Raw genomic sequence first — 17,907 nt, 5'->3', positions numbered from 1 at the left:
TCAGAGATGCTCAGCTGGCATAGCTGTGAAGCAATTCTCTTTTGCCTGAAACCCCAGAGTCAATGCCAATTAGACAATAATAGGCTAGTACAGAGGGGGCAGTCTCTGTCCTCCCATGGGCCATGGTGGCTAGGCTGATGGGACTTGGAGTCCCTGGACACCATGGCTAATATAAGACCATTCATCCTGGTTCCTCTGATCATGCACAGTTGTTTGTCTGTTGGCTGCAGCTTGGTGGTAGAGCATCTGTTTTGCACACAGAAGGTCCATGGTTCAACCCCTCTCATCTCTGGGTAGGGGTTGGAGTGGGAAGATCCTTGCCTGAAAACTTGGGGAGCAGCTGCCAGTCAGTGTAAACAGTACAGAACTAGATGATGGTGCAGTGGTTTGACTTGATAGAAGTCAGCTGGGCTTGTACAGTGTGTGTGATTTTAACCAGTGCCTGACAGGCAGAAGTGCCGAGAAATGCTGTGATGATGGGGAAGCTGCACATTGTGATATTCCACCAGCCTTGAAAACTTACCAATGAAAAGCATAGCTAGAAAGGGAAGAGTAACCTTTTATCTTCTTGTCCACAGTGTTGGCAGATTTAAAAAGTGGGCCCTGCAGCTGTGCTTTTAATGGCCATGTGGCATACAGCTTCAGCTGCCGACCTCTATCCACCCAGCTGCTCTTAAAGGGAAAGGGACAGCGTGGGGTGTGACTTCTGGTCAGTTGGCAACCGCACCTCCAGAGGGCAGACGCGCCCCTAGGAGACGCTGTCCTCTGCACATCAACAGGTGGCCCCTTTCCCTCCTGTCACTTCACCTGTTGCACCTTTATGCGGTACAATAGCGGGACCACAACGGTACAATTACTGCCTTCCTTAAGGAGGGGGCTTCTCTGGGGCCCTGAAGGCCGCTTTCTCGCTCTGTCTTTGGAGAGAGGCGGCACCGTATGCAGGCAAGCGCTTTGGTGGCCCAGGCTCCTTTAAGAGCAGCAGCAGCAACACTAAGACGTCGGGGTCTTTCGTTCTCCTCTCCCCTCCCTCCCCGTCACCCACAGAGGCGTGCAGCGGCAGCGGATCCGATTAGCGGGGAGGCCAGGCGTCGGCGTCGGCGGGATAGCGGACGGTAGGCGGTGCTGGCGGCTGGCGGAGTTGCGGTGGCTGCTCCTGCTACGCCGGCTCCTTCTCTTGGGAAGCGGCGCTGGGGTGTAACAGTAGCCTTGACCAACAGCCTAGCCTTGCAGCGGCCGGCGGAGGCGCTGCTCCTGCCGCCGCGAAGCCGCACCGCGCCTCTGGAGATGCCCCTGCAGCGGAGGCGCCCTCGACGCCGCCAGGGTTGATTGAGCGAGCGAGCGCGCGCCGGGACCGGCGGCGGCGGCGGCGGCCACTAACTGGAAGGAGGCTGGCAGCCTGAGCCCGGGCGTCGCCGCACAGCAATGGCATGCGGACCCGCGCGAAGGGGAGCGGGGATCCGGACGAGGAGGAATAGCAGCAGCAGCAGCAGCTCCCGGCGGCGCTCGCTCGCGGCCGGACACCGCGCCTGCCAGGTAGGCTGCCCCTAGCGAAGCGCGCGCCTCTCACAGTCTGCGTCTCCGAAAGGCTTGCCCCTTGCTATGCCTGCTGCTTTTAGTCTGCCTCTCCGGCCGCGGGGAAGGGGGAGCGAGAGGGCAAATTTCTCTCGGGACAGCTCAGCCAGGACGTGGCTTATGTTTTATATCTCGTGGGCCCTTTTCACCCCAGAGGCAGTCACGCTTTGGGGGAGGCAGGGACCCGCTGCGAAGAGATTTTTTTTTGGCCACGATCCCGTGCACGCTTTTTACTTGGCGAGGAAGCGTGCGCGGGATTTGCGCGCTGGATAAAAGGCGGCGATTTCCCTCCCTTCCCGTGCTGGGGATGCGCTAGGATAGAGGAGCCGACGGGACATCAGACTATAAAACCCGCGTAGGATAGCGCTGCAAACCAGGTTGGGTTTTCGGTGGTAATGTGCCTTTGTAACGCTCTCCTCGCCTTGTGAAGTTACGCTTCATTGCCTCCGGAGGGTATCGCTCAGAGGCTGTCGTCCTTCCTGCCCCCTTTACAAACGAGTCTGTAGCTCTGCACATTATCCTGGGTAGCATTCTTCCCTCCGGGAAAATTGGACAAGGTCACGTCACTTGTGGGTGCTGGGGTGGGCCATGGGGTGCGCGGCGCGAGGGGCGGCCACAGGAGCTGTTCCTTGCAGCGCATCGCCTGCTGACCCTGTGGGGTACGATCCACCCGGAGAAGCCCACCTGCGCTAGACCCGTCGCAGTGAACGGGGGCTGATGCGCAAGAGTGCGGGGGCGTGCGGAGGAGAGCGCTGGGGCTTCCGCAGGAGGGTTAAGCGCCCACCGTCTCTGCAGACCTGTGGCTCTTCTCCTGTTGTTGACATCCAAAGGAATCCCACCGCCCAGACCTACCAAAGAGTTACCGCGTCAGCTGATTCCTCGGAAAGTAAATCCTTTCCTCTCCAAGAAGCCTTGCCTAGGTTTCCCAGGCATCCAGGCACCCCATGAAAAGAGAGCGAGCAGGGAGAGTGCTTGGCAACCTCCTGGCGCCGCACCGTAGGACTAACGTAACCCAACTCACAGGGTTGTTGCTGGGATTAAATGGGGAGCGATGAGAACATCATATACAGGACTGGGGCAGTAGACCCGGGAGTTAGCTGGATTGTCAATGAAATCTTGTGTCTTTGCCTCGGCCGCCTGGCGGAGCTAAGATCGCTTTGTGGTTTTGAGTATTTGCAACTTTTTAAACGCTTAAGGCCCTACCTTTCTCCAGCAAGCGTGTACCTGAGTGCTGCTTGTGTTCGTGTGTATGTGTTCAAGGCAAAAGCACTGCAGGCCAAAACTGCTATTTAATTAAAGGCTTTTTCTTTTAAACCCACTTTTCGACCTCCTCCCGGGACCTGCAAACGAGCCTTGAGCGCAACAACAGTAAGAACATCTTTGACGCCTAAGCAATAACATAGAAGCAGCCCTCAGCGAGCCTCTGACCCCTGGCCAGCCTCGAGGGGCGTTTTCACAGAGACGGATGGCCTTTCGCCGATGTTGGCGATGCTGAGACAGAGTGCAATGCTCGGAAAGGCTTCCGTGGGGCAGGTGCCTAGGTGCCCAGCAGCATGCACACAAAAGAAGCTGCTTTATGGAGTCAGGCTGATCGGTTTGTTAATCCAGGACAGGCAACAGCTCTGCAAGGTTTTAGGCAGGGGGGGCGGGGTTTTTCCCCAGCTGCCCAATATCCTCCCCCGGGCAATGCTGCCCGCGAGTGGCAGGGGGAGAGTTGCATCGAGGACTTTATGCATCCACAGAAGTTGCTCTGCTACAGAGCAACAATCTCTTCCGAGCCCTGTTCTCTTCCCTCCCCCACAAAACCTGCCTTTTCTCTTGGAAGCGCCTTCCTTGTGCTGTGAGCACCTAAGAACAACAGCCTGGGAATCAGTCAGGGCACAATCTGCCCTGCTGCCATGCGCCTATGGAGCGCAGCAGCATTCCTGGTGCTTCCTCGGAGGTGCCAAATGCGGAGCTTAACCCAGAGGGCCGTGCGCAGTTTGGCACCAGTGAAGAACAACAAGAGCGCCTAGAATTAGATTAGGACTAGCTGTTCTCCCCGGTTGACTCGCAGGTATGGAGCAGCAGCAGCAGCAGCAACAGGGGACCACGGAACAGCAACATCTCTGATTTTCCAATAGAACGTTGACCCTGTGTTGATCTCGGTTACTAAGCGATGCAAGCGACTTATTTTCTTTAATTGGGTTGGGAGTTAGAAGTGGTGTCGGAATGTGCGAGCCTCTGCTGGCACGTTACTACTTGAATCGGTACTGGAACGGATTCAGTTTCTGTGTGGCTGGTGCTTTTCCCCTTTTCTCGGAGGGGAGCTGAACGTTTAGAATCCAGTTTAGTTGTTGCAGAGTGACCACAGGCGTAGAGTGATTTTTCTAACTGCCGGGAGGGTCGCCACAATGGAACTCTTCCTCCCAGGCAGAAATGGAGAGAGCTTTTTGTCATTTGCCATCCTTCATATCTCTCTCTCTCTCTCTCTCTCTCTCTCTCTCTCTCTCTCTCTCTGTCTCTTCAAGGGATAAGTGCCAGCTGCAGAATTGTTTTCAGTGAAGGGCATATGTTGAGGGGTGGAATAAGCATGTTTTCTCAAATTGTACTGAAACAGGGTGGGTGCTTCAGGAAGGCAGTAGCTGACACACTGGTGATGTGGAAGAAATAATTATAACAGGGATGTGTAAAGGGTGTGCGTATACACGTGCTTGGCTTCTGATGGCTGCACACACTCCATGCATTTAAAGCAACCCCCCCCCCAATCCTGAGAATTGTAGTTTAGCTCTCACAGCGCTGCAACTCCCAGCACCTTTAACAAACTGCACTTCTCAGGATTCTTTATAAGGTGGAGAAATGTGCTTTAAATGTTTGGTGTGTACACAGAACAAGACACGCAATTTCTCATCTTTCAGTGGCAAAGCTTACTATCTGGGAGAGAGCATAAGAATCTGCCTTAGCATGCAGCTCTCAGGCAACCCATTTGTTGAACATTCATCACAATAAATTTGCGGGGAGATTAGACTATTTAATGAGCTTTCCTTCTGATTTGTTTGTGGGATACATCAGATGACATTGTGTCAAAGCAAATGTTAACCCACACTTTCTAGTGCAGTTCCCCATCACTTTCCTTACTGCAAAAAGTTGAGTCTTCTGGAGAAGCGGGTTTGCTGTGCAAGACCTTCTAAGCATTGCACAACATGAAACTTGCAGTATGTGATTGAATCCACCAGAAAATAGAGACAGTTTGCTTGTGCACTGAGTCAGACCACTTGCCCATCTTCAGGCACTCATGTGGGGGACCTTCCAAGCATCATAGTTCCTTACGATGAGCTTTGAATTGAAATTGCACTCTAGCCAAGAGCTCATTGGGTGCCCTTAAGCGCTTCTTCCAGCCTCAGTCTCCAGTATAGGGAAAATTATTCTGTTCTGTGTGACAGCAATGTCGCCTTCTTTCTTAGAACTAGTCCAGTGGGTCTCTGGCTGTCATTTGTTCTAGTGCCACCTACTGTTGGACTCCGTACCCTGCTGCCCTACCAGTGCAACTGATGCTTCTGTTTTATAAACTGGGTTAGGGGGATTATTCAGATAAGGTTGACAAAGAGCTCTGAATGCTGGAGGAAAAGCACTGGGAATATCCCTTATATCAGGGATAGGAAACCTGTGGTCCTCTAGATGTTGGTCTCCAACCTGCCTTAGCCTTACTAGTGAAAGGGCGATGGGAGTTGTAGTGCAACAACTGGAGGATTGCGGGGTCCCCAAACCCTGCTATAATAATAATAATAATAATTTATTATTTATACCGCACCTATCTTGCTGAGCTTCCCCAGCCACTCTGGACAGCTATATATAATCATTGCCCATCAGGAACTTCATCAACAAGCAGAAAGGATCCACTGCTTTTGCAACCCCTCTCCTTTCTTCCAAGAAGAGTTTCTTCCAGCTCTCTTGTTTGGACACAGCTCTGGGACATGGTAAATGAAAGTATACCGTCTCTGAATGTGAAAGCTCTGTTTAGTTAGAAATCAGCCTAAGCTTCTACCCATCACTATACTTTGTTTCAGTGAGTTCCACAAGTTAATGACATGCACTGAGAATGAGTGTTTCCTTACTGTTCTGAACCTACTGCCAATCAGCTTGATGTCCTGCTTTCCCCAATTGATGTGTCTCTATTAGGACTACGGAAGAAATCTGATTCAGCCTGCATTTGAAGCTGAATCTTACGAAATGATCACTTAACCAATACATAGCCATCCTTTGAAATCCACAGTTATCTAAATTCTGGAAACAGTTCTCTGACTAAACGTTTACAAAAATGCATAGATTAGGGAAAGTGTGCATAAAATGCTGATACTGGTGAAAATAACATACTTGAATTCATTATACTGGGGGAGATGGCTGGCAAAAATGTCTATATTAGTCAAACTACATACAAAAATGGGTTTTATTAGGAGAAATCCACACTCCAATTCATTAGTTTTTTAAAATGCAGATTGCTGCACAAATGTGTGGAACTGAATTTAAGATTGGAAAAATGAGAAACTGAGAGAACTAAAACCAACAGATTATTCTGTCCCGAGACAGAACTGTGAGAAGCTGTGTTTCGTGAGAAGCTGGAGCTGTAATATCCCTCTCTCATGTAACCCTGGGGCTGGGGGGGGTGTGTTGTTGTCCAAAATGCCTGGAGGGCACCAGGTTAAGGAAGCCTGGCTTGTTCTAAGACAAGGAAAAAGGAAAGGAAGAAAATGAGGATGGAGAGAGGGAGGGGCAAGGTCCCTTGCAAATGATGAGGCAAAGGGAATGTTGCTCTAATGAACCTCAACACCTGAGATGTGTGTTTTCATGGCCCGCACTATTCCTGTGGATGTAATTAGTTGCAACTGTTTTTAATACTGAGTTTTAAATTGCTGCAGCCCACCCAGGGACCTGCTGGTGGAGGATGTTGGGTTACATAGAAGGCTGACCTAGGCTTTCTATGCACTCCTGCAGCCACTGCATTCCCACCACTAGCCACAACCCATATTTATCCTGCAGCTTCTTGAGAAATACTGTGTTTTGATGTGGTTTCCTCCCAAACCATGTTTGATCTGAATTGAAAACATAAGCCATGTAGAATCATAAAGTTGGAAGGAAAAACAAGGGTCATCTGGTCCAAGCCCTGCAATGAAGGAATATTTTGCCCAACGTGGGGCACAACCCATGACCCTGAGACCAAGCATCTCATGCTCTCTACAGACTAAGCTATTTCCAAAAGCATCTATGCCCCCTCTCAGCCTACAGAGGGTGACTTGGAAACAGTGTGTGTGTTGGGTGGAGAGGGGGAGGGAGGGAGAAAGAGCAATGACCGCACTGCATTTTAAGATGGCAAGGTGTTCACAGCTTCAGTTCTTCATTCACATGGGGTTTCTCTAGCAATGGGAAAGTGTGGGTCTTTAGGTGAATGCAGGCAGCAATCAAAGTTTGGTATGTAGGAGAGGCAAGAGAGGTCCTGGGTTCTTGAAGCACGATCTGGGGAATAAAGAGCCCTGACCGCCTATCTGGCAGTGGTTGCAACAGCAGATTGTAACCTCATATTCTCCTGTTGAATGCCTCACGGGTGATCTGCAGCTGGTAAGATGATACAGATATATCATTTATGGGTATCTTTATATCTTCTTATAAAAAAGGCCCACCCCTGTGAGCAATGGGAATCTGCTCACATTTGTTCCCCGGAGCTGGTGCACACAACATAGGAAATGAAATCGCTCACCAATTAACTTCCAGCAGAATTTTGCATGTGTGTCTGTCTTGGGGATGAGGCAAGTATCAGAGGAAGGCAGCTAAATGCTTTCTATGAATCCGGAGCCTGTAGCCATCTTTTGGGACGTGTGTCTGCATTGGAAGGGGCAGCTGGAATAGGCTTAGCAGAGACTGTAAATAAACGAATAAACAAAACACATGTTCACAGCACAGGTGACAACAGCAAGCCCTTTTCTGGAGAAATACTTGACTTTGTTTACACTGGAGCAGGAGCCCTTTCCTTGTTTTGCTTACCAGTGGAAGGTAATTGAGGGAATGTTCTCTTGTTACTCACAAGAATGGAGTCTGACTTGAAAGGTGAATTTAAAGGACAGCACTGGTGAAACACATGTAGTTGCAAATGGGAAGAAAGTAGTCACTGAAATTGCTTTCCTGCAGGGCCAGAGCCTGATAATGATTCATCATTAAGGCAATTGGAGTCAAAATGGAGTGGCCAAGATTTAATCAGCTGGGAAAAAAATAGAGAGAGAGAAAAGCCTATTCAGAGCAGATTGAGACTGTGCATGCGTGAGCTTGGACTGATGCAGTGAAGGGGCAAAATTGGCAGTGTAGGGTGTTCAGTTAACCTCCCTGATATAATGGCAGCTGCTACTGTCTGTTTTCCTAAGATGGCAAGTGGCTTATTTGGCTGTTAATGAAGGGCTCACAAATCCCTGCCCCAGCATTTTGGCCATTGGCATGCCTGGAATGCTGTGGCTTATACACTGCAGAGTTTGGATGGCACATGCACACAAGTGCCCAGCAGTGCTTTTTGTGGTGGTGTCATTCTGCTGGAATGAGCTGCACCACCACGGTTGCTTTGGCTCAATGTGGCATGGCTTGGAAAGGTGCATTCCATTTGGGAGCCTGTGCTATGACTCCTGTTTATGCAAGAATGACTGAGGAATTCCTTTTGTTGCATGCCTGAGAGAAGAGCCATAGCTTGACAGGCGTTGCCTTGCATGCAGAAGTTCCCTGTTTTGGCCCACAGCATTTCTAAGGATAACTGGGAGCAGGGCTTGGAACGACCCATGCATGACAGGACAGCTGACTTCCCCAAGGGTCTTCCTACTGGACTGAATTACCTGTTGGAGCTCTTTGGTATGCAGAGTAAGCAGTGTCTGGCTTGTGAATTTTGATTACATTAGAGAATAAACTTGTTGAAATCACAGAAAAACAGCTGCTTGTAGAGTAAGAAAATAATACAGGAGTTTATTGCAGAAAATATATCTTAGATATAAAAGGTTTTTTGTTCTAAGCTAACTAACTAATCTAGAGAAGACATACGCAGACATGCCTGCTTCTATGTTCTAAGAGGATAGATTTAAGATGATCTCTCATTTTGAAGCACAGGAGAGAAATGTGAGGAGGAGGAAGTTGTAGACAGGATGCAACCCAAGACATATCTGTCTAAACATCAAAGAGATAGGGAGGCAAGCTAAGGGGTCAAAGATACAGGGATAGTCTGGGAATCTGGAGGTTGCTTACTCTTTCCTGCATTAAACCCTCATCTGCAAGCTGAGTTGTACAAAAACTTCAAATACAATCTAGAAAAAGGGATAAAGAAGACAACAGAAGAAGGGAAAGAAATTGGAGCACCAGGGGCAAGAATTCAAGGTGGAATAATTTTTCCATTCAAGGAAATGCAAGAAATGTGGGCCCTGTCATTTCCACGACAAATGAGAAATTGGAGACTGATTCTAAGCATGCTTACTTGGGAGTAAGTCCCAAGTGGGTGTGCAGAGGATTGCAGTTGGAACCGAGCAGGAGTCCAGCCTTAACACAAAAATCACACTCCTTTTCTTTGTGTGGGATATGTGAGCTGTTGACCAAATCAGTTACACTGCATGCCTTTTCCATTGCCCCTTATCAGCCACTCAGTCAGCTTCATCTGGGATCGATGACTGCCTAAGAAGCCTATAGAGTGTACCTCAGGTTAAAAACTTAATTCGTTCTGGAGGTCTGTTCTTAACTTGAAGCACCACTTTAGCTAATGGGGCCTCCTGCTGCTGCTGCCACGCCACTGCCACACGATTTCTGTTCTCATCCTGAGGCAAAGTTCTTAACCTGAGGTACTATTTCTGGGTTAGCAGAGTCTGTAACCTGAAGCCTCTGTAACATGAAGTGTCTGTAACCTGAAGCGTAACCTGAGGTACCACTGTAATTACCTGGGTCTAACTGCTTTGGTCTTTCTGAAATACTGGCAGTGAATGGGCTTCTTCTTCCCTGCCCTGCTTGCAAAGTCTAATTGGGGATTTGCATTGAGATCCTGGAGTTTGGGGGGGGGGGCAATGCAGGGACCCCTTTGCTGAGATGCAGCAGGCAGGTGTTGTGTGTCACATGTTCCACACTGTTGCCAGCCTACCACTAGCTGAATGCACAATGCATCTTATGCCACCTATGAAATTGGTACCTTGGGTACCAAGTGGTACCTCGGGTTAAGTACTTAATTCGTTCTGGCAGTCCATTCTTAACCTGAAACTGTTCTTAACCTGAAGCACCACTTTAGCTAATGGGGCCTCCCACCGCTGCTGCACCGCTGCTGCACCGCTGCTGCACGATTTCTGTTCTCATCCTGAAGCAAAGTTCTTAACCTGAAGCACTATTTCTGGGTTAGCAGAGTCTGTAACCTGAAGCATCTGTAACCCGTGGTACCACTGTAAATGTTAACTATAATTGAAGCTGACATGCCTGGCAGCTGATCACTTACTTAAACCTTGGTTTAGCACAACATGGAATAGTTAAAGCACCAGCAGGAGCAGGTGAGCCTTGATTGTGGTTTCAATATTTTGCTGCTCTTCACTTTGGGCTCTGTAGATTTTGGGTGGTGGGGGTACTTAGCCATAGTCAGGGAAGAGGTTTGTGTTTGCACTCATGGACAGGGTGGCCCTTCTGGGTTCCATCCAGTGGAGACTCTTAACTGGAACCATACCCCTTGCTTCATGCTGCAGCACTAAGAATGGTTCCCTCTCTGGCTGTATCTTTCTTCAGCCTGACTTTGGAAGGAGGAAGGGCTGCCTTGCTTCGCTTTGCAGTGTCTTGACAGGGTGCGCCTGCAATCTTTCTTCCTTGCACTTTAGCTTCCTCCCTCCCAAAGCAGATGCAGGGCTAGCAAAGCACAGCCTGCCTGCAGGTAGAACATGGCTGAGTTGCAGCGGCCAAGGAGGCGGCATCACTCTGCAGTGCTCACGAAGGCAGGTTGTGCAACGTTGGAGGGCTTGGTATGGTTTTGCTTTTGCTTCTGGAGGGGATGTGGGGCCCAGATTCCACCCCCACCCCCCAGCTGTGTGTGTGTGTGGCAACTTTCCCAAGGGGCTGGATCAAGAGGGCTGTTTTCTTTTCTGTCTCCTCACCTGTTAAACAGTTCCTCCAGGAGAAATCTTCCCTCTGCCCTGGTCTCTCTCCCTTCTGCACCCTGACAGCAGTGGTGGAGCTCCATGCTACTGCACGGGGGGGGGGGGGGGTTTAGAGAGCAGGCAAGGGCGGACTGGCGTGTGTCCCAGGGGGTGGCGCGCAGCCCGCAGGGGCGTGACGTGCATCCTGGGGGCGTGGCACCCAGTGCGGGGGGGGGGGGCAGCTGCGATGGCACCCCACCGGGATCGTGGTGCTGGGGACACTGCGCTCCCCTGCCCCCTCTTCCTCTGCCAGTGCCTGACAGAGCACGCTGCAGAGAACACTGCCTTCAGGAAGAGCACCATTGCAGATCTGCTGGAAGAAGGAACATAGAAGCTGCCTCATTACTGAGTCAGACTCTCAGTCCATTAGTTCAGTATTGTCCACACTGACTGGCAGCTGCCTTCCAGGGTTTCAAACAGCGGTCTTCCCTAGCCCTACCTGTGGGTGCCAGGATTGAACCTGGGGACCTCCTACTTGCAAAGCTGGCTCTCTCCTACCGAGCTGTAGTCCATTTCCATTAAAGAAAGGAAAGCAGGATTCTAGTCCTCTTGATTTGAAAGAACAATTTGGTTTTAAATAGGAACATTGGAGGCTGCCTTATACTGAGACAGTAGCAATATTGCTATAGGACAGGCATATGCAAACTCGGCCCTCCAGCTGTTTTGGGACTACAACTCCCATGATCCCTAGCTAACAGGATCAGTGGTCAGGGATGATGGGAGTTGTAGTCCCAAAACATCCGGAGGGCTGAGTTTGCCTATGTCTGCTATAGGAGAAGAATCAGTTCAGTGGGTGGAGGATGAGACTGAGCTTTTATAAAGCTATACGTGGAGTGGAGAGAGAGGTTTCCCTCCCTCTAGAGCAATACTAAAACTCTGAGTTGCCCAATGGAATCAATCAGTAATAGATCAGGACAGACAAAAAGAAAGTAATTATACCTTGCATAGAGAATGCATCGGGGAAGGGAGCAGAGCACATGCTTTGCATGCAAAAGAGTCAATCCCTGGCACCTGCAGGCAGGACTGAAAAAGACTCTGGTGTGGCAGACTGGAGAGCAGAGGCTACAGTGTCAACAGATGGACCGATGCTTTAGTTTGTTCTACAGTGCTTCCCCAATGTTACCACATACGGCTATCCTACCAGCACTTTAAAGAGTCTGCTTGCATAGCAGATCCTCTTAATCCCCACTCACAGGCTCCTGCAACTAGAGTTGTCCCAATACATTTTCCTGTAGGAGGTCCCACCCTCCTTGGAGATACAGAGAACCGAACCTGGGTCCTTCTATATGCCACCGAGGTATCACCCTTCTCCAAGGTTTGGCCAAAAGACCAAGCCCCTAGTGTTGTTGCACCCTGATTTTCAGGGTAGCACATTTTGCCTCTGCAGCCTGCTGGTAGTCACAGGAACCCTGACAGCAGTGGCTGCCTGTGAGCTCTGCCTCATCCATGTGCCCCTGGGCATGGAATGAGTAGACATATAGCATCACACTATTTCTGGATCCTAACCAGCATGTTCTGGGGTTTCGGAAATATACTTCTTGCTCTGATCACCTACCTAGCATGAGGCTGGCACTTGTGTGAAGGGCATTCTCTATATGCAGTGGATGAAACTGGCACTGCATGGTTGCTGGTGCATTTATACATTCACAAGCACCAGTGAAAGACCTGGATATTTGTCAAGGCTTTGTGTAGATTTGAGTGAGAGTGTTCATGTTTACTTTAGTTGACTGGTTGCGATCAGTTGACTTGGACTCAGATGGTGCATCTGGATTTGCTTAAATTAACGAAGAGTGGGTAAGGAATGTTCTAAGCAAAATAAAAATAGAAATGTCACACACCCTATTCCAGGGGCAGAAGTTTGCTGGAGAGGCAGTTGAATGTCAGTGATAGGAATGCATTCTCCACTGACCATTCTATTAGAGGGAGGGAGGCGGGGCTGTGTGGTGTGCCTAATCCTCTGGTCCTTCTTTGCTCAGCACTTGCACAATGCCTGGACAAATAAATAAAGGCAAAATTCATTGTGTAAGCAGAGCAAAGCCAATGCATGCACATCAGTTCCTGCTGGAGTGCCCAGCCACACCCTGGTTGCAGGGGATTTTCCCAAATGTGCTGTCTGTGATGGGGGGAGATGGCAACTAGGGGAGAGAGCCAGTCTAGGCCAGCAACATCCAAGATCATGGGGAAGGTCAGTAGCTCAGTGGTAGAGGATGTACTTTGCATGCAAAAGATCCCAGGGTTGATTCCCATCTCTAAGAACCACCGCCAGACAGTGTGAACAGTGCTAAGTTAGTATGGTTTGACTTGGAATAATAATAATAATAATAATAATAATAATAATAATAATAATAATAATAATAAATTTATTTATACCCCGCCCATCTGGCTGGGTTTCCCCAGCCACTCTGGGCGGCTTCCAACAAAATATTAAAATACAATAACTTATTAAACATTAAAAGCTTCCCTAAACAGGGCTGCCTTCAGATGTCTTCTAAAAGTCTGGTACTTGTTTTTCTCTTTGACATCTGGTGGGAGGGCACTCCACAGGGTGGATGCCACTAGCAAGAAGGCCCTCTGTCTGGTTCCCTGTAACTTGGCTTCTTGCAGTGAGGGAACCGCCAGAAGGCCCTCAGTGCTGGACCTCAGTGTCTGGGCAGAACGATGGGGGTGGAGACACTCCTTCATGTATACTGGACAGAGGCTGTTTAGGGCTTTAAAGGTCAGCACCAACACTTTGAATTGTGCTTGGAAATGTACTGGGAGCCAGTGTAGGTCTTTCAGGACTACTGTTATATGGTCTCGGCGGCTGCTCACAGTCACCAATCTAGCTGCTGCATTCTGGATTAGTTGTAGTTTCTGGGTCACTTTCAAAGGTAGCCCCACATAGAGCGCATTGCAGTTGTCCAAACGAGAGATAACTAGAGCATGCACCACTCTGGTGAGACAGTCTGCAGGCAGGTAGGGTCTCAGCCTGCGTACCAGGTGGAGCTGGTAGAAAGCTGCCCTGGACACAGAATTGACCTGCGCCTCCATGGACAGCTGTGAGTCCAGAATGACGCACAGGCTGCACACCTGGTCCTTCAGGGACACTGTTACCCCATTCCGGACCAGGAAGTCCTCCACACCCACCTGCTTCCTGTCCCCCCAAAACAGTACTTCTGTCTTGTCAACCTCAATCTGTTAGCTGCCATCCATCCTCCAACCGCCTCCAGACACTCACACCGTCTTCACTGGTTCTGATTTGAAAGAGAGGTAGAGCTGGGTATCATCTGCATACTGATGAACACCCAGCCCAAACCCCCTAATGATCTCCCAGGGGCTGCATGTAGATGTTGAAAAGCATGGGGGACAGAACCCTGAGGCACCCCACAGGTGAGAGCCCAGGGGTCTGAACATTCATCCCCTACCACCACTTTCTGAACACGGCCCAGGAGGAAGGAGTGGAACCACTGTATAACAGTGCCCCCAGCTCCCAGCCCCTCTAGAGGGTCCAGAAGGATGTTCTGGTCGATGGTGTCAAAAGCCGCTGAGAGATCCAGGAGAACTAGGAAACAGCTCTCACTTTTGTCCCTAGCCTGCTGGAGATCATCGCCCAGCGCGACCAAGGCAGTTTCAGTCCCATGATGAGGCCTGAATCCTGACTGGAAGGGATCCAAATGATCTGCTTCTTCCAGGCGTGCCTGGAGTTGTTCAGCAACCACCCGCTCAATCACCTTGCCTAAGAATGGTAGATTTGAGACTGGACAATAGTTGGCTGCATTGGCAGCATCTAAAGAGGTGATATGATAGCCAGCTCCAAATGCTTGAAGGGCTGTCCCATGGAAGTTGGAGCAAGCTTGTTTTCTGCTGCTCCAGAGGGTGGGACCTGATTCTAACTAAACATCAGGAAGTACTTTTTGACAGCGGAACAGACTAACTCATAAGTTGGTGGACTTCATTGGAGGTTTTCAAACAGAGGTTGGATGGCCATCTATCAGGGAGCTCCGTTAGGGTCCCTTGTAACTCTGTAATTCCTTCATTCTATGCAGTTTTTAAGGATTGAATGAAGAAGACATCAGCCTAGATCCCTGCTTGATGCCCCAAATGAGTGGTACAGTTGTTTATTCATTTTATTTTTTTTGCCATTGATAGCATCTCTGACAATAGCATCAGAATATATTTAGCTGTCGTTACAGTCCTGAAGTTCAGTGGACTTCTTTTACGCAAGTTAGCTTTGATCTTTGAGGCAGGGTTTTTTTCTCTTATGAGTTTGTTGCATAAGGGCTCCTGGATCATTTTTTAAAATAGCTTAAGGATATTAGCATCCCATACACATCTCTGAAGGAGATGGGTATGACTCACAGTGCCATAAATTCTGTTGCGGTCGTCAGCACGCATCCTGAGGAAATTATACAAAATTACAGATTTATTTTCAGGATTCTATTATTTTCATGGACAGATTTCAAAGCCAGCTGATGCATTCTGGATGGCTAGATGGCTTCTTGTTGACCGGCTGGACAGCTTCAAATTAGGTCCCTCAAATCTAATTATAGCCCCCACATCACTGGAAATGCAGAGTTTGGTACTTGCTGTCTGTTGGTTTCTGTGGCTTTTATGAGCAATTCCAAAATAATTAGAGTTGATATGTAGACTCTGAAATTGTCGCATCCCAATCACTGCATCATTTCAGAGCTGTAGGTTGCAGATCATATAATGATACCACAATTTCTCCACTTAAGCTCCTTAGTAACCCTTAAGACTCTAACATCATGTTATGCTTACCCTGTTTGTCCTGCCAGGGAATTTCATGTGGTGCAGTACTTACCCAGGCTTGATTTTCTTTGGAAGGTCACTGGAGCCTTAAAAACATAAGGTCCTGCTGGATCAGGCCAATAGCTCCTATAGCTAAGCATCCTGTTCTCACAGTGACCAGCCAGATGCTGCAATGGGAACCCTGCAAACAGGACATGAGCACAACAGCTGTCTCCCCTGTTGTGGTTTCCATCAACTGGAATTCAGAAGCATTACTGCCTCTGCCTTTGGAGGCAGAGCGTAGCCATCATGGCAAGCAGCCACTGATAGCCTTGTCCTTCATGAATATTACAAATGCTTTTTGTAATATTTGAGTTTAGTAATTGGACTTTCTCCAGTAAGGAAAAAGGTGCAGAAACGCAGAGGAATGTGTGGGATTACTATTACTTGATGTGATGGTGTGTAAGCTTCCCCACAAACAAATCAGAATGCTCTACAAACAGTGGACAGTTTATAACCTCCCTGCAACCTTTTTGCAAACAAATCAGAATGAATGTTCAGTAAACAGGCCACTTGGGTGTGGTAATGTCTGAATGTAAGATTATGGGTGCACACAGTTTGTCTAAGGCACCTGCAGTCTACCATTTGTTTCTGTAGTTGTTCTGGTCACATTAATTCTCTCCTGTCAAACTCCCAAGCTTATAACAATAATCTTACAAGTGTGTGGGCAATGCTTAATGAATCATAGAAAGGTAAGAGTTGGAAGAAAACTTGTCTAAGCCAACCCCCTACTTGATGCAGGAAATCCAGACAGTAAGAGCAGAACACTGCTGTCAAACATAGCCTCTGCTTGAAGACCAGGGAGAGTCCATCACTCCTCTGGGCTGTTGGTTCCATCAGTTTCAGTCTAATTCATTGGTTCTTTGGGGAATGGCTGCAGCTCAGTGGTAGAGCACCTGCTTTGCATGCAGAATGTTCCAGGTTTGATCCCCAGCATCTCCAGGTAGAGCTAGGAAAGAATCCCTGTCTAAAATCCAGGAGACCAACTGCTACTTTTTCCTAGTGTTCAGCTGAAGTATGCCCTTTATATTGTGAGTCTGCTTCACCTCATCCTGCCCTCTGAAGCAATGGAAAAGAAGTCTTTGCCAATTTGTATGCAGCAACCTTTCATGTACAGTGGTACCTCGGGTTACAGACGCTTCAGGTTACAGACTCCACTAACCCAGAAATAGTGCTTCAGGTTAAGAACTTTGCTTCATGATAAGAACAGAAATCGTGTTCTGGCAGCGCAGCGGCAGCAGCAGGAGGCCCCATTAGCTAAAGTGGTGCTTCAGGTTAAGAACAGTTTCAGGTTAAGTACGGACCTCCGGAACGAATTAAGTACTTAACCTGAGGTACCACTGTATTTGAAGAAAAGTGTGTGTGTGTGTGTGTAAAGGGGATGGAGACTGAGCAAAGCTTCCTGCGATTGACCTTTCAGTGACCTTAGGAAACAAGAAGTTGCCTCCCACTGAGTCAAGCCACTGGTTCATCTAACTCACTGTTGACTACATTGACTAGGAGCAGCTCACTAGCATTTCAGACTGGGGAACATTCCCAGCCCCAACTACCGGTAGCTCCCGTATGCAAAGCAAGCAACTGTATCCCATCTCCTGAGGACTACTAATATAGGCAGAATCAATTGGGCAATATAAGGAAGCATATGCAAATCTGCTTAATCATGCTGCATAATTTACAGGCTGCTTCCTGGGGAGCAGAATTTCAGTTGCCTGGGTGTGCATAGTTAAGTGCAGGATAGACACAATCCAATTTATTAACTTTTCCTTGTAATGAATGTAAGAACAGTTCTGCTGATCAGGCTAAAGTAGATCCATCTAGACCAGAGATAAGGAGCTTGTGACTCTCTGATGGACTCAAAGTCCCATCAGCCCCAGCCAGCATGGTCAGTTGTCGGGAATGATGGGAATTGTATTCCAGAAGTATCTGGAGGACTGCAGGTTCTCCACCCCTGATTTTGACCAACTTCCTGCTTCTCAACCAGATGCTGCCAGGAAGCTCATGAGCCAACAATGGCAGACAAGCTTCCTGTTTAGTGAATGCTGCCCATTTTCAAGATATTGCTGGAACAGGGTAGGGAATCTTTGGCCTTCCTGCTGTTGTTGGGCTGCAGTTCTCATTACATGCCCAGCTTTTGGGGCTTCCCTGAAGCATCTGGTTGGACACTGAAAACATAATTCTGGACTAAAATAATTCTGGACATAATTCTGGACTAAAAGGGCCTTTGATAAGGCAGGGATCTTTTGATAGGAGCTGCAGTCCAGGAGCAGCTGGAGGGCTGAAGCCTCATCCCTGCTGGAAAGAGTCCACTCTTTAAGCCTGTGAATACGGTGAACCAGATGACGACCCCAATACTTAGTTGTTTTTGGGGCTTCCCTGAAGCATCTGGTTGGAC

The 17,907-nt window shown here is 48.7% G+C and overlaps 1 protein-coding gene across 13 annotated transcripts in view; it reads left to right on the top strand.

The window, feature by feature from the left end:
• Positions 1 to 944: 944 nt before the first annotated feature.
• The window catches only part of LOC309333373 (5-hydroxytryptamine receptor 2A-like), a 241,512-nt gene continuing 224,549 nt past the window's right edge, over positions 945 to 17,907 (top strand). For all 13 annotated transcript variants that reach the window (XM_081846792.1, XM_081846791.1, XM_081846793.1 and 10 more), the window contains exon 1: positions 945 to 1,533. The gene's annotated coding sequence lies outside the window, so the exon portion shown is untranslated. The remainder of the gene's footprint in view (positions 1,534 to 17,907) is intronic.

Source organism: Podarcis erhardii (genome assembly GCF_964252035.2).
Source record: "Podarcis erhardii genome assembly, chromosome: Z".
In the NCBI taxonomy this organism is placed as follows: domain Eukaryota; kingdom Metazoa; phylum Chordata; class Lepidosauria; order Squamata; family Lacertidae; genus Podarcis; species Podarcis erhardii.
The sequence above is the reverse complement of the archived record's forward strand: the minus strand, read 5'-3'. Positions and strand labels throughout refer to the sequence as shown.